This window comes from Macaca fascicularis, chromosome 3, assembly GCF_037993035.2.
Source record: "Macaca fascicularis isolate 582-1 chromosome 3, T2T-MFA8v1.1".
NCBI lineage: Eukaryota > Metazoa > Chordata > Mammalia > Primates > Cercopithecidae > Macaca > Macaca fascicularis.
Window position 1 is genome coordinate 118,228,142 of NC_088377.1, and position 13,718 is coordinate 118,241,859.

The 13,718-nt window shown below is 35.0% G+C and overlaps 1 protein-coding gene across 1 annotated transcript in view; it reads left to right on the forward strand.

Moving 5' to 3' along the window:
* Positions 1-7,932: 7,932 nt before the first annotated feature.
* The window catches only part of THSD7A (thrombospondin type 1 domain containing 7A), a 789,627-nt gene continuing 783,841 nt past the window's right edge, over positions 7,933-13,718 (forward strand). Inside the window, exon 1 of the mRNA XM_074035410.1 lies at positions 7,933-8,062. The gene's annotated coding sequence lies outside the window, so the exon portion shown is untranslated. The remainder of the gene's footprint in view (positions 8,063-13,718) is intronic.

The following is a 13,718-nucleotide window of genomic DNA, read 5'->3' on the forward strand; positions in this document are numbered from 1 at the left end:
AGGGGGGAGGGGGGAGAGATTGCATTGGGAGTTATACCTGATGTAAATGACGAGTTGATGGGTGCTGATGAGTTGATGGGTGCAGCACAGCAACATGGCACAAGTATACATATGTAACAAACCCACACATTAACCACATGTACCCTAGACTTAAATTATAATAAAAAAAAGAAAAAAAAAAAGAGCTTAGGTGTTCTATAATAGCAACATTCTGAGGAAGATATTCTGCTATGTATTAGTGACTTTCTTCTGTTTGACCCAGAGTTAATATTACCTTGAACTTAATAACTTTGTCTTTCTAAGGAAGGGTCTCTGAAGAGCTTTTTCTAAGTGGTTTTGAGTACTATCATAAACTGGCTCTATTGCTCCCTTTCATTCCTTAGGGGCACTAGCTAAACACACTTTAACCATGGGGTAACTCAGTTACTACTTTCTTTTACTGTGTTTCTCTCTAGGCTTGATTATGCTTTGTCATATTTCAGCTTTGAGTTTGAGAAAAATGATCATGAATTTTCTATTTTCCAAAGTCTTCTCCATCCTAAGAGTAGTAGATGAGTCTTCTGAGACAGTACATTCACTAAGAATGTTTGCATCTGAATATCATTCTTTTTTCAAAATTCTCAGCGTCATAAGTTTTCTTTAGATATGAGTTTGTAATGAAAAATTTAATGTATAATAAGAGCCTGTAGTAAAAGATGATTATTTTTTAACTCCAAAGGGGAGTAAAGCTAGCTTGATATCTTACTTACTGGTGTAAAAATCATTTGAAGCAGATCACAAGGAAAGAGAAGAACTGGTGCCCAGACTGATTCACTTTGACAGACTCGTTCAGATTGTTCATGGTAGATAAAGTATCAAATGCAAGTATGCCTAATAAGTCTTATTCTGAAAACACTATTAACTCTAGCTTTTCATGACACTGGTGGTTGCCTTTACTTTTTTTTTTTTTTTTTTTTTTTTAGTTTAGTAATTTTAATGTTTGCTTAACAAAGGCAGCTAGTTTCTTCCATTACCATAGTAAGTTTAACTAACCCTGAATGACAGATGCAATAGACTAGCTCTGGTTATAAAGAGTTATAATTGAGTGCATTTAGTACATCTAGTCAAGCATGATTTTTCTTTTGAAATATTTGGATAACCTTAGGCACAGATGGGTAGGTGAGTTAAAATTATCTTTCCCTTGTTTACATTCTTTCTTGTTTCAGTCTTTTTAAATTTTCATACAACTTTTTTTGCAGCACAATTTACATCCTATAAACTTTACATCTTCAAAGTGTATGACTTGATGAGTTTTGACATTTGAATATATCAATAAAATCATCACCACACTCAAGATAAGGAGCATATCCATTAGCCACAAAGGTTTTCTTGTGCCTCTTTGTAATCGCACGCTCCCACCACTTTCCCAACCACAAATTTGTTTTCTGTCACTATAGATTAGTTTGCTATTTCTAGAGCTTTCTATAAATGTCATTATATAGTATGCACTAATTTTTGTCTGGCTTCTTTTACACAGAGTATTATGAGGTTCATCTACATTGTACCGTATATCAGTAATTCTTCCTCTTTATTGCCTAGTAGTATTCCATTGTATGAAATATTTTAATCCATTCACTTGTTAATGGACATTTGGTCATTTCCAGACTTTGGCTATTACATATATAGCTGTTATGAACAATCATGTATGTTTTTGTGTGGGCATATGTTTCATTTATCTTAGATATATACCTAAGTGTAGGTATATATCTCTTTATCTAAGTGTCGGTATATATCTGTATACCTAAGTGTAGGTATATATGAATTTTAAAATATTCCCCTCTTGTGGATCATAAGTACTGCCTAATTTAAGAATTTGAAGTGTGAGAGATACTTTATTCCTTTTTGTTTGGAAGCAATTTGATGGTGCTGTAGTTTTTTGCAACACTTTTATTACATAATCCCTCCAACAGACTCTGGGTCACAGAACAGGTGAATGTTTACCTTTTTAAGAGACTGTTGAAATGCTTCACAAAGCCAGTGTGCCATTTTATATTTTCACCGGTTTTATGTGAGTGTTCCAGCTTCACCACATCATCACCAACACTTGGCCCTGTCAATGTTTTTATTCTCATCATTCTAATACATGGTTTGTTGTTTCATAGTATTCAACAGTCAGCATGTATCATATTTTGCTCATACATTCCTAGAAGAAAGGGTAACTAATATTCATATGCCTTCAACTTTCTGGTGCTGTACACTGACCAATTGCTTCCCAGTACAACCGCAACAATTTACACTTCTACCACCTGTACATGAGGATTTCTATTTCTTTATATAGTTGACAATGCATGGTATTGTACCACACCCAAATTGGTCCTGTTCAGTAGGGACATAATTATAACTTAAACTTGTGTTTCTTGCATTATAAGTAAATTTAAGCAATTCTTGTATATGTAAACTACATGGCTTTCTCTCTCTTTCATTTGTCTTTTATGTCCTTAATTTTTTTTTTTTTTTTTTTGCCAATTTTTAAATTGTTTTTCCAGTTTATTTTTAGAAGCTCCTCCTACATTCTAGGCCAATGTTGTTCAATACATTGAACTTTCTGCAGCGAGGGAAATGTTCTATATCTGTGCCGTCTAATATAATACCGATAGCCGTACATGACTATGGAGCATTTGAAAAATGGCTAGTGATCACTTGAGGTCAGGAGTTTGAGACCAGCCTGGCCAACATGGTGAAACTCCGTCTCTACTAAAAATACAAAAAATTAGCCGAGCATGGTGGTAGATGCCTGTAATCACAGCTACTCGGGAGGCTGAGGTGGGAGAATCGCTGGAACCCCGGAAATGGAGGTTGCAGTGAGGTGAGATTACGCCACTGCACTCCAGCCTGGGTGACAGAGTGAGAATCCATCTCAAAAAAAAAAAGAAAAATGGCTAATGGCATTGAGGAAGTGAACTTTTTATTTTACTTAATTTTAACTAATTTTCATTTCATTTAAATATTTGCATGTGGCTAGAGACTACTGTACAGAAAAATTCTAGATATGAGTTCCTTATCAGTATCATATACTGCAATTACCTTCTTTGTGGCTATTTGTCTACTAATTTTTTCTGTGGTTTTCTTTACTGAATAGAAAGATTACATGTAAAGAGTATATCTCTGTAATTCTTCCCATTGATGGGTCAAGAAGAAAAATCTTTGCTTTTGATGTATTCAATTGTATCAATTTTTATTTTTGGTTTTTAGTGTCAGGGTTTTCTTTAATAAGTATTTTCTCATGTTGAAGTCACAAAGATAGTCCCCTTTTTTTGTTCTTTTGGTATCAGTTAATCATTTAGTCTTGTTTTCTCCTATGTAGCCATACAGTTTTCACTCTGTAATATATTAATCTCTTTGTAACTAACTGCTTTGTGGAGCCTTACTTATCATCTTTCCAAATTACATTTGTATCTTTCTGAGCTCTGTGTTCTTTCATTGGGTTGTTTCTCCGTTCTTGTGCTTATCTGATAGTGCTCCTACTATCAATCATAGTTATGACAAGTGTTTAATATCCAACTAGACAATAACCTGATGTTTTGGTCATTTTATTTTTCAAAATTGCTTTAGCTTTTTGTAGATCATATTCTTTAATATGAGCATTATAAAAGCATGATCTTTATTATTGTATAACTTACATATAGTATACGGCTCAATGAATATTTATATGTGTATATAACATGTAATTACCACCTAAAAACTGTAGCATATTTCTACCACTCTCAAAATCTCTCCATTCCTTTTATAGTCAATGCTCCTTCACCCCCAGAGGTAATCAGCATTCTGAATGCTGTAATTATAGGTTAGTTATATACTTCTTTGGTCTGACTCCTTTCAGTCAACTTAATGTTTCTCATGTCATTCACATTATTGTATCAGTAATTTATTTTGCAATTTATATTGCTATACAGCACTTCATCTTATGAATATACCACCTTTATTTATCCACTTTCCTAATGAACATTTGGATAGTTTCTAACTTGAACTTATTTAATGGTGTGCTAGTAAACAATTTCTGGGAAGACAAAAAGTAGCATTTGCCAATTCCCCTGGCATAAATACTTCTACCATGGCCAAGTCCAAGCTGCATGGTTTTAAAACAAGCTTTCCACTTTTTTTGTGAGCATCTACACAGTAACTCAAATGTACACCTGGAGCTATTATAAATAAAGCTGCTCTGAAAATTCTTATATAAGTGGGACATTTTTTGTACATTTGAACTAATTTCATTTGGGTATGTGTGCTAATTATGGGATTTCTGGATAATAGGATAGACATATGTTTAATTAGTAGAAACTGGCAAATTTCTTAATTACTGGTCATTTTTACAACAAGCAAAATTATACTTTATCAAATTCTTTTCTCCCTTTATTGACATAATCTTGTGATTTTTCTTCTTGACCCATCAGTGGGAAGAATTATAGAGATATACACTTTACATGTAATGAAAATATTACTATTTGATCAAATTATACTCTTTTTTGAACACACTTTTGGATTTGTTTAGTGTTTTGTTTAGGCTTTTTACATAGATATCATACGTTTGTGCTGAAATGAAAGCAAAAATATTATTTTAATTTCAAAACTTAGATTAAAATTTAAAGTATATAAATTAGAACATATAGAAGCTCTCATAAAGTTTCTATTATTGGTTATTTTTAGCTCTGCTTTGTTCTTTAAGGCCATAGTCCTAAAATTATTGTTTTTAACCCTGGAAGTACACTAAAATCACCTGAGGAGCTTTTATAAAAATTCTGGATCCTCACACTTCGAATCAGAATTGTAATTCTAGTGTCAGGAAATAGCTGTGAGAATCATACGGGGTATCACCCTTAGCTCAGATAGAATCTACTGTGCTAGATATGCCTTGGTGATTATGAAATATATGTGTACATCATACACACAAACACACACCTTAAGACTATGATTAAGGAGAGGGTTAAATAGCCTTTAGTTCTGCATCTAGCTCTGAAGTTGCATGATTCTTAGAAAATGTTAATTTGCTTATTTAGCTTTCTTCATTAGTTCTGCAGCTCACCAACCAGCCATCCAGTGATTTCAAAGTGCAACATTTTCCCCTGAAGTGAAATTCACAAAATTACAAGTGAGGGACTCTCACATGTCTCTAGTCTCAATACATCCCTTTGATTTTCCTAATAGGAGAAGCCAAGATTTTTGCCTTCCTTCTCTCCTGCTTCTTGCTGCAAATAGGTTTTTCTTCTTTTTATTCATTCATCTGTCCACTCTCCCAACAAGCTGCTTCTGTAAAAGGTATTTCATAAAGCTGTTTTCAAATCTTACAGATTCCTAATCAACAAAGTGAAATTTTCTACATTCTTAAGATGATGTGGGGTACATTGGATGAAGTAGCTTTTAAGTCCATCAACAGAAGAGCCTCTCTATGTATCTTTTCTTTTGATCCTCAAAGTCCAAGTTCTTGTGAGGCAACTGAGATTTCAGTTACAGAATGAACTGGCTGAAGTCTAAAGTTTGAATTGAGGTTTATCCACTTTGGGAAATTCAAGCCTCAGCATGAAATAGGCACACTCTTTATTAAGTGTGTTGAGTTTAAATGTATTTTGTAACATTCAGAAAAAAATGTCTGGCATGGTCCTAGTCAGTAGAGAAATGCACACAAATTATAAGAGTCAATATGGGAGAGTAGAAAGGATACAGGACCAAGATCAGGTGTGAATCAATTTGGAAGAGTGAAAAGAATATAGGAACAAGAACAGTAAGTCTTTGCTCTATTGTTCACTGACTGTTGTGGAAGAAGGGTTCACAATTTCAGAGCTTAAGTTCCTCCTCCTTAAGATAGGAGATGAATTATTCCCCTTATTTGAGATTCCTACGAGTAACAAATGAGGAAATAGATATGATTTCTTTAAATTTGAAAAGTGCAATCCACATGAAGAATGTATGAATGGTAAAGTGAAGCCACTGAAAAGGAAGTGAACTTTTTGCAGGATATTCATAGAAATGAGTTGAAATCAGAGCTCCAAGCGCAGTCCAGTTAATGGCAACAATCATCTATTGTCACTCAACAATGGTGGTAACCTCTATTGAGTCCTTTTTATTTTAGCTACTTAATAACTTTTCTCCACATGAACACTTTCCATCGCTATAGAGAATCTCTAAGAAATCATGTGAGCACATTTAACACAATTATCTTAGTGCAATTTTTCCTCCAGGATCAGAAAACTAGGGACTAGCATTAGATCTTTATCAGAAAATAAATTATCATGCCTTTTAATTCAGTAAGAAACTTTTTTTTTCATTAGATTGATTTTGTTGATGAAGTACGGTCTGAAACCTTGTCTAACATATTATGTTGTATTTTGTTTTCGTTTTTTTTTCAGATATAATTTGTTAGTTTTTCACGCAGTTTTTTATTTTGGGTGATCTACAGTTCTCTTTATTAGTATATCTGTCAATTTCTTCATATACAGGGCAATTAATCTCACCTTTTCCCTGAAGTGTATTTTTTAATATATTAGTTAGGCTAAGGAAATAGAACATAAAATATCAGTAAAGAAATTACCATGCAGTTCATTTGCTTTCAGTTTGAATAATGAAATGAATATAGGTAGATAACGTATACATGATAGCCCCCAGGAAAAACCTGAATGTTGTCTCGTTTCCACTTAAAACATACTAGGCATAATTTACAATGGAGAGAAGTAGATTTTTCCAAGTAGCTTGTGGAACTTAGTACTGGGATGGCTTAGATCAATGGTTTTGAAAGAGGAAGGCGGAATGATTTTGCCTCCAGGGAACTTTTGGCACCATCTTGAGTATTTTTGGTTGTAACAACTGAAGGGGTGCTATAGGCATCTCGCAGAGGCCAAGGTAGGACAAGGCTAAACATGCTACATTGCACAAGACAGCCCCACAACAAATAATTATTCCACTTGAATTATCAATAGTAAGAGATTAAGAACCCGCCTTTGTTTCAATGGGTGATAAGGTTCCCTAACTTGAAAGGAGCCTCTACATTGGGCCTTGGGGAGGGAAAAGAAAAAATTTCATAACAGCGAGTTGAAAAAGTGTAAGTGAAAGCCACAATTTCAGCTGGTAGCCTTAAGTGCTGTGGTGTTCACATTAGCTCCACCTTTGATGCTTTTCAAATTTACAGAAATGACCCTAGTAGACTTAGAATAAATTGTATCTAAAGCCATTCTATCAATGGATTTGGGGGATTGCATTGGTGAGAGCTTTGATCTTTGTAGGTCACTGAAATGGCCAAAAAGAAAAAAAAAAATACAGAGGAAATTGAATAAGAACAAAATCCAGAAAGATAAGCATGAGTAGGGAATGGTAATACAATGGTGTATCTTGTTCTCCGTAGCTGTTTGGGAGGGGGAGGAAGCAGATTTGAAAGGGCTTGGGAAAGATGTGGAGCCTACTGACTCAGAATCAAATCCCAGCGGGGCGGTATCTGCGAGTCGCAGCAACCCACAGCCTCAGACAATATAGCTGACCTTGGTCCTAGGACCTGCTAGGGCGCCGGGACACAGGGTATGGATTCCGAGGGCAGCTACTGCCCGCTGTGGGACCCTCGCAATGGGACATGGGACTCTGGGCTCTGGAGAGCGTGCAATACAGCACAGGGGTGCGGACATGCGGTGGACGGCTGTGCGCAGAGCTGAGGCTGGGGCACCGCGGGTCCTCCCTCTTGGGCAGGGAAGGACAGGTCGCACGCGCCACCAGAGGCGCACAGGACCGGTGACAGCTGCATTCGGGCTGGAACTGGCGGCAGGGCAGTCAGGGCGGTATCCGGCGATCGCAGGGTGGGCGGCTTGCAGGGATCAGGAGCGAGAGGCAGGAGGCCCCTCTTTACCTTTAATCCCCGCCTCCCTCTGCCCTGACGCCCAGCGCGCACTCCATCGCAGGCCGCGAAGTGGGCCATGTGAGCAGTCTCCCTCCTCCTTTCCCCACGGGCGCCCTGGATTTCGTGCGCGGAGGGCACCCCAGGCCCCGCAGACCCTCCCACGCTCTGCCCAAATCCCTGGGCCAAAGTCCACCGTCAGCATCGTTGCTTGTAAGTCTTGTCTGCTTAGTTAGACAGAACTTCCAAGAACTGAAAGTTCTAAAATCCTTTCCCGCACTCTTGGTGGAGTTGGAGTAAGTTGTGGAGCGAGCAGGGAGATTTGACCCGGATTAATACAGTAAATCTTTAAAATAGGCATATCAATGATATAGTTTCATCTTTCCAAACTGCTATTAAATACGACCTGAAGTGAAAAATGACGTCCATGTTGAGTGCAAAATTTAGAGGGCTGTCATTAGACAAGCAGACCTAGTGAATGCGATCATTCTATTCAGCTGGAACTAGGCTTCTGAACAAGAGTGGCAGAAGTCGTTTCAAAAACTTAAAAATAAGTTCCCATCATCTATTTCTTGCATACATCTAGTGATAACATTGATTTTATATGAAAAGAAATTTAGGGTTAATGCCAATTTTGTTGAAACTTTGACCCTGTGCATATTTTACAAACTTTTTTTTTTTTTTTTGGGGGGGGGAACAGTTTTGCAAATGTGACCTATATAGAAGGAGATAATTTGGGAGTAGGGGGATGAAGAAACTTTTCTAGAGTATAAAACACATTTAATAAGAAACCTGTTACCTAAGCTACTTTCATACAGCTTCAGCATGCTGGAGTAGGAGTATGAAGATTTTTTTGTTGTTGGGCTCTGCTTAGTAATTGTGTGGTCCTAGACAAATCACTTAAGAGTCTAAGGCCGTTTTCCTCACCCTTAATTTTATAAGAGAAGGTCAGTGATTTGATTAGTGGGAATACCATACGTTGTATTTTTCAAACTGTTCATTGGTAATTTGCTTGTCCACCCGACTGCTTTAGGTAGATAAGAGGAGGTGGGCTGGGTGAGGAAAGACAGTGTCTTTTCCAGGTAATTCTGATCATGACCTTTTCCTCATTCCCTTCCCTTTAGGAATTTTTTGAACTCTCTAGTGGACGGAGTCTGGTTAACATTTAACTTTATAAACTACCATATTTGATTTTTATGCCAAAGGTTTTCCTTTAGTAATTTTTTTTTTTTTTTTCTGAAGCAGAAAAGTAGTGACATATAGATTTAAAATATGATGGGGTGGTGAATGTTTTACCTTTGAGTTGCATTTGGTATGCTATTTAGTTGAAATATTTTATTTGTAAAAATGAGTTTGGGATACCACACGTTAAATTTTCAGGAGCAGGCTCAGAATATTTAAGAATGAGTGATTTCAAAGTCTATTGGGATATGAGGAAATATCTTTATAAGCTAATTAAGATTTTAATTCTTAATTTGATTCAGTTGTCTCATATTGCCTGGGTAAGTTCAACCATTTAAATTGGGCAAACTCAGCTAAGCCCCTTCTCAGCCTGCAGGCATGCCCAGTCTTTGTCAGGAACTGCAGTACACCAAGGACCAAATCTGATTTTACTGGAATTTACCTTGAGAGTAATGTCCATAATGACTCTTTACCATTTTTTGAGTACTTAAAATATTTATTATTTAGTAGGTCATGGTTAGAAATTATCTCACATTTTATTTATATAGATTGCTGTAATACATACATGTAAATATATGTGAAAGTGACTAAAATATTAAATTTGCTGTTTAATTACATCATAAACATATATCCATAGGATTTCAAAGAAAAAAGCATTACTACTCATTTTTTTTTGTTTTATACTAATAATTTGATATGGAATTTAAATCCGTTCTCAGCCTTCGATGGAATCCTACTCGGGATTGCTTAGGCTGGGCAAATAGTCTGTGCAGGCTGGATTCTATAATGTGTTCCTCAGCTATTTTGAAGGTTACAGTTGGAAAATTCTCCCTTTTCTCTGAATCTCTAAGCTATAACAGGATGTTAAAATGGGAGATTCTTGTCAGGGATACAAGAAAACAATTTATGCTCAGCGAATTCCACCCTCAGATCTATGCCACCCATACAGGACTTGGAAAGGAGATGGTGAAGCCTAGCTTTCAACTCTTGACTTATCAGTCACCAGGATGATATATTAGTGGTAGCGATGGGTTAACAGGGATGTTGAGAAGACCTGCAGAGATGGTTTGTTTGGACAAATTATGAAGGCTTCCACTCTTTCCTCATAGAAGAGGGAAAGGGGCTGCTTTATGAAGGAAGAAAGTGTTTCTACCTTTCTCAAATCCAGTCGGAGAAGTTTCAAAGTATCAATTTATAGGACCTTATAACATTCCTTGGAGTTTTGGAGATGAATGCTTACATGTACCTGAAAACATGCCCTTGGCTGATCACAGCTGGAAACCTGCATTGTGAGTGAGCTATAATGACATATATGGTGGGGGAAGGATGTATAAGTTTTGTCAGTTGATACTTGGAAAAGCTTCTCAGCATAAGATGGATCCAGGATGGGAAAAGATAAAGTTTTATTTTTGTATGAAGTTTGAAGTTTGGATTATTACATTAAATGTGTACTTTAAGAAATGGGACTATTTTTTGACTAAAAAGAACCAGAAACCTACTTCATGAGGTTTTATCCAGGAACAAGAAAAGAACCTGCCCACAGAAGAGGGTTGAAAGACTAGGAAGTGATTCCTTATGCACACAAAGCAGTCTAATTTCTTTCATGACATGCTTATGCCGTAATAGTTCTTTTGACCCTGGCTCAGCTATAAAACCTTTGTCAATGTACTTAATCTTTCCAAAGTTTTAGTTTCTATGTCAGTAAATGAGCATGATATTGGAACCTATTTCAAATATTATTTGTGATAATTAGACTGTAATTAGCACAGTGCCTGACACAATGTAAGCAACTATAGCTATTATTAGTATGATTGATTTTTACACAAAAGTCATAACTCCTAGTTCAGTATTGGGCTCTCTTAGGTACTAGTAGAAGTCTGTTACATTGAATTATCAGGATAAGTTGGTTGATGCAATAAAAACTAACAATTTTTTTTTTTTGTATTTGGGGCTAGAAGAAAGTGGCGACCAAAAACTTAACTTGTCTGACTCCTTGATTCTTTGTATTACTTTCAAATGTGAGGAAAAAAAAGCTACAGTTTCCCTGACTAGTCTTTTCCCCAACTCCTTCAGTAGTAAACACAATAAAATAACATCTTAGAGATACAACTAAAAATGTAGTTATTAAAGTCCAGGTACAAACTGGAACTCTATTGGCCATCTTTATAAAAAAGTTTTAGAAAGACAAAACTTCTGATGATGAACTTTTGATGAACTTCTTATGAAGTTCAAAATGGAGACCAATTGTTGAAAAAAAGGCAAAGCTAGTACTTCTAGATCAGATGTTATCGAAGTCCAAGTCCTACTGCCAGTGAATTGTTTTCAAATTACTCAAACATCAAAGGCACATGTGGCTGTGGATAAATGTAAACATTTGAAATCTCAGAAGCACTACTTTGGATTTAAACACTAAGAAGGTTCATGCACACATCGTGACCATGTAAGAAGTAATACCACTGTTCCTTTCTTTGACTTTCCTAATGAGGAAAACAAACTGATGTGTTACGAAACGTAAGACAAATGCTAAATTCCAGAGGAGGGATTTGAGTTTAGGAAGGCACTAAAAATGTCAAAATGGGTTTTTATGGTCCCATAAACACAAAGGCTTGGCTCTGGACTTTTTGTTAACTTTTAGTAAAATTACACAAGCAAGCCTTTGCATACCAGGATAATTTCCTCAGTTCATAAAACACCCAGAGAAGAAAGCATCAAGCTCACTAAAAACTAGCTCACCATGACTTGCTCAACAATACAAATTAAGTATTAATATATAAAAAAAGTTGGATATCCATGGTTTACTTTTTTGCTATGAGGGGAAATAAACTTAGCACTTTCATCTTGTCTGTAGTCTCTTGTTTTCTAAACATGGTATCAAGGTCATTTATTTCTTTGTACATATGTAATCGCTAGGATCTGAGAAAAGTAACTTTGCGCAACTCCCGTTCATCTTCTTTCCACAGCTTCTAAGCTCTCAAACTGCAGAGATAAAACATTTCCAAATGTGGGAGGCACAGTATCAGTACAAATTCATCCAAACTTGGAAGAGTCTTTTTATATTTTTAAGTTTCCTTGTTGGGATATATATCCTTTGATAGTATAAACTGTATCCTTGCAAGAAAATTATCTAAATTTTCAAGGCAGTAAATAATATCGTTTTAGTGAAAATGATGGTATAAATAGTTGTATCTTTTTTTAAAACTTATTTTCTTTTCTGTACCCATCTTGTCTTCGGAAAAAGTATTCTAAGCAAGCTTGAAATATAATTCTGAGTTGGAAGTATTCTCATAAGTTACTCAGTCCTACACCTTCATTTTATAGCTGAGTTTTAGAGAGGTCAACATTCCAGATCAACTAGTAAGGCCAGGGCTAGAAGCTAAAACCTTAAGTTTATGACTTTTTCATTCTCTGTAATGAAAAGCAGCCCAGGAAAGTTAATCTGTGAAGATGTCTTGTTTTATCTTGTTTTGCTTTTTATTATTTAAAACAATTGGTTTCAGCCAAATTTACATAAGTTATTTTGTAGAATAGCTTAATAATTTGATATATTTTTTTAAGATTTGAAAATGATATTGTTTAAAACTCAGTTGTATAAATTATCTTAGTTCATTTCAAGATATGAAACTCTAGTTTAAAATTATGAGAGAACATTTAGAACTTATCTGAAAAAAGCCATAGGATTTGTTAATAGGCTGTCTCTTCTTTGGTAAAATGTTGCAATTTTTCCCAACATTTTTTAGACTCTAACTTTTGTGATAGAAAAAAACAAATGTTTAAGGAATTTGAAACAGCATATTTTTTTTTCAAATATTTTTAGTAGTGCTTTGAGTAGTTTTTTTTCAAATATTTTTAGTAGTGCTTATTTTGCGACTTTTTAAATTTTAAGGTTTGGTATATTAAATATTCTATTATGCGCTGGTGTGTATACTTTGCTTGAAAGTTTAAATTATGGTAAATTTCATAGTTCTGAATTACACACCTTGTCAAACTTAACCACTTGATATATCTTTTTTGGAAGGAAAAGAGTTTAACAGGAGTTTACTGGGTTATATACTAAACAATAGTTTGGTTTATTAATTTTTAATTTGTATAATACAATAAATGCACAGAAATTCATTTGCCAATAAAAATGTTTAAGAATTTTTATAGATGCAAAAGGAATTATTTATTAAATAATGGCAAAATTGGCAATCCATTTGAAAGGAATCAAACAAATTGTGGATCAATTAATATATGTTTAACAAGTAAAATCAGCTATTATTTTAACTATAATTAGATTATATTGAAACTGTAATAATTTTAATTAGAGATTAAACAAAAACTTGCAAATTGACAAAATGAACTTTATAATTTTAAGACAAATGATTGTGTTAACATTTATGTTTCTGAAATCAATACGTTTTTAAATAAAACAGTGCACGAAATAACCATTCTATTTTTCCATTAAAGTTTTTGAACATTTCTATATGAATAAGATATTTCACAAGTATTCATCTGCCCTTCAAACTCCTTTAATGAAATCACCCTTTCTTCAGTCACCATAACTTAAAGCATTCTTTTTTTTTTTTTGTATTGGGTTAAAGAAAAATGGTGCCTTCTAATTTAACCAACCATGTGAAAGACTTGACTTGAAACTAGATAAGTAACAATGAAAGCTGCTGTTAGCAGAAAATCTAAAACACATTTGATA